This window comes from Henckelia pumila, chromosome 2 (assembly GCF_033568475.1).
Source record: "Henckelia pumila isolate YLH828 chromosome 2, ASM3356847v2, whole genome shotgun sequence".
Lineage (NCBI taxonomy): Eukaryota > Viridiplantae > Streptophyta > Magnoliopsida > Lamiales > Gesneriaceae > Henckelia > Henckelia pumila.
The window spans coordinates 41,089,506-41,092,663 of record NC_133121.1 but is presented as its reverse complement, the minus strand read 5'-3'; positions in this window follow the sequence as shown (position 1 = coordinate 41,092,663).

The window sequence follows — 3,158 nt, the reverse complement described above, 5'->3', positions numbered from 1 at the left end:
CGAGGTAGATCGAGTCCGCATGATTTGATTTCTCGCATGTGATTGAATTCTTTAAATGATTAGTTAAACGTCATGCAAGCATGCTTTATTATTCCATGAGCTATTTGAATTGCAGGATTATGTGATTTAAATATTAAAGCATGATATATTAGAATTGCGGATTTAATTATTCCTGATATGGAATGAGATTTTTGAACAGAGATTAAGGACACGAGATTGTTGAATTGAGATATTTGTGTCCTAATTTTCTTGAATATGAGATATGTTTCCTCGGGGAATTTTTGATCAGGAAACATTCAATAGCAACCCCGATTGAACAGCTTTGTTATGCGACTGAAAGAATGGATGCCACTCCGACTCCGATGGAAGCACTCTTGTTGAGGTTACAGTCGTTCAACCCACCAACACTGAAGAGTAATGAGAATGCTGTGGAGTGCGAGAATTGGATAGAAGAAATTGATCAGTTGTTTGATTCTCTTGACTACACCGATGAACGTCGAATTCGGTTAGTAGTGTACCAACTTCAGGGGATGGCCAAAGGTTGGTGGATTTCAAGGAAGAAAGCCTTGGAGAATCAAGGTATGATCGTTTCTTAGAGTTTATTTAAAGCAGAATTTCTTCGGTAGATTCCGTTCCAACAACCGACTGGTTATAGAGGAAGTAATACGAGGAATCAATTGCAACCCAGAGGGAAACAATTCAAGAAGTCTGGGAGTAGTTCTTCTAGCTCCAGCGGATCCCAACAGTTTGGTTCGGGACAGAGTTCTGGATCTTTCGGTTTATCTTGCAGCAATTGTGGAGGTCGACACCTCAGCAAGCACTGTCTTGGAATTTATGGTAGTTGCAATATCTGCCATCAGACCGGACACTACGCGAGAAGATGTCCTCGACGTGATACCGTTGGATCTCGGCCAGGACATTCTTTTAGACCGATGGTTCAACAGGGGCGGCAAGCTTCTGTGGTTCATTCCTTTCAGCCGCCGCAACAAAATATCCGAGGAGGTTATCCGAATTTGAATCAACCTCCGATTCAACAGACTTTAGTCTTTGCCCTTAATGAAGATCCGCAAACTCGGGCTGCACCTGGAGATGATAAGACAGGTAACCATTCGAATTTTTGATTTTCTGCCTGTTAATGTTAGATATTGGTGCTTTCCCTACCTTTTCTTGAGGAATCTAGTTTGATGCATTCTCTTTTTGTTGAGATTTTGGGTTACTTTAGTCGCAACTCTTGTTTTGGTTGGGAATAAGATTGAACTGAGCAGCTGGAACTTAGGTTATCGAATTATGAGTTATTATCCGTTGAGCTGTTTAATCAAAAGTACATGGCAACCAAGGATTATTTCAGAAAGTTTCCAGATTTCAGATCTGATTCGTTAGACGAGTGGAAATCCTCCGGTAAGAATTCTTGATTTGTGGATTCTTTTGATATTTGTTCTATAGAATGATCGTTTATTACAAAAATGTGCAGAGGAATTCGTTTGTTAGCAGAGGATGTCCTGAATTTTAACCCGATCTGGTTGATACACCAGTGGTTGTAGTATTTGCAGACGATGATATAGCAGGATGAGCTTCCGGTTTTGATTCCAATTTGTTAGATTGACTTCAGCTTGAATTGAAATCAGAGTATCATCTTCCTAAGACCGGACTCAGAATAAGGTATGTCACTTGAACTGTGCATTGCCGTTGATTTGGCAGACGCTCCTGCAGTGCATATGAATTTTAGGAGCCGGATCTTACAGAGGTATTGGAATGAAATTTTGATGATTCTTATCGATGAAGTTCTTGTCCGTTGAAGAGTCGTACTGATCTTTCAGAGTTTGAGAGTTGTTTTTCGATCTGCATGCCGAGCAGTGTTATGTTTTTCTCTTTCGACGTCTGGATTCAGATTGGATCGAGTTGTCCTTCCTTGATCATATTATCTGGAGGCGGAATTAGTTTGATCACCTTAAGACCGGAGCCGATATGAATTAATCTAGAGCGACGTCCTTAACTGGAATTTGTAGATTCTTGGTTTATCAAGTTCTATCGCAGACTCTTCAAGGGATTCTTATCGATTGTAAGGCCGATTACTCAAGCAGAATATGTTCTTCTGTTTGGACTTAATCTTATGAGACCAGTTCTTATTGTTTGAAGAAGAGATTGATCAACGCTTCGGTATTCTTATTCCTTTCTGTACTGATGATCTTGCAGTACATTGAAATTCTTCTTATTGTGTTTGAGGTATTTTCTTGTTCAGAAGAATCACGTATAGCATGAGCATCAAAACAGCTGAAGATGCTCGAGACTGAATGTCTGATTCTGGATTTTGAGCTCGTAGCGATCTTATTGATTAGAAGATCTGGTATTTACTTTCTTACGAGGAGATTTCCTTACTCTTCCTGATCTTAGAAGCTATAGTACTGGTTTCGTCGTACAAACCGAGTATGAGAAAGAGTAGATGATTATAGCTAATGAGGAACTTCCGATTGGAAATCCTTTCTATCCGGAGTAATTGAATGCATCAGTTGTTGCTTTGAGCCAAAAGATCTATGCTTATTTTATCTACTTTTGGTATATTGTTGTGATCTTTGATTGATGCACTTATGATTAGAGTTTGAAGCAGATAGAAGGTCTATCAGAACCTTGCTTTCGAGCCGGGTTAGAATTGTTTGAGAAGATCAAGATCGATCAGAGATTTGATTCGATTTCTTTCAGTATTTGTTGAAGAAAGGTCAGAACTGAACCAGTCTGAGATTCAGAGTCAGTTTTGGTATTATCAGATGAAGAACTTTGTTAGAGGTATGTTTTTCCAATGTTCTAAACTGTATGCGGTTGATAGTAGAGAGAGAACGACCCGACGGTCTGTTATACAGTTTATTCTGGTTCAGAATGGGATTTAGATCATGTTTCTGATGGATTCGTCAGGAAACTTCTTGAGCAGTCTGTGTTGGAACACGGTCGTTCTCCGGATCGAAAAAGAAAGTGATATCCGGTGCAGCGAAAGTTTTAAAATTTTATATGGAACGATTCCATATGGATATCAAATTCCTACGATTAAAATTGATAACATAAAATTTAAACAATATAAATTTTACCTTAAAATCTCGAAGCGAGATTATGGACACCAACAGATTAAACTGCTCTTGTTGTATATCCCAGGAACTGATGAACGAACG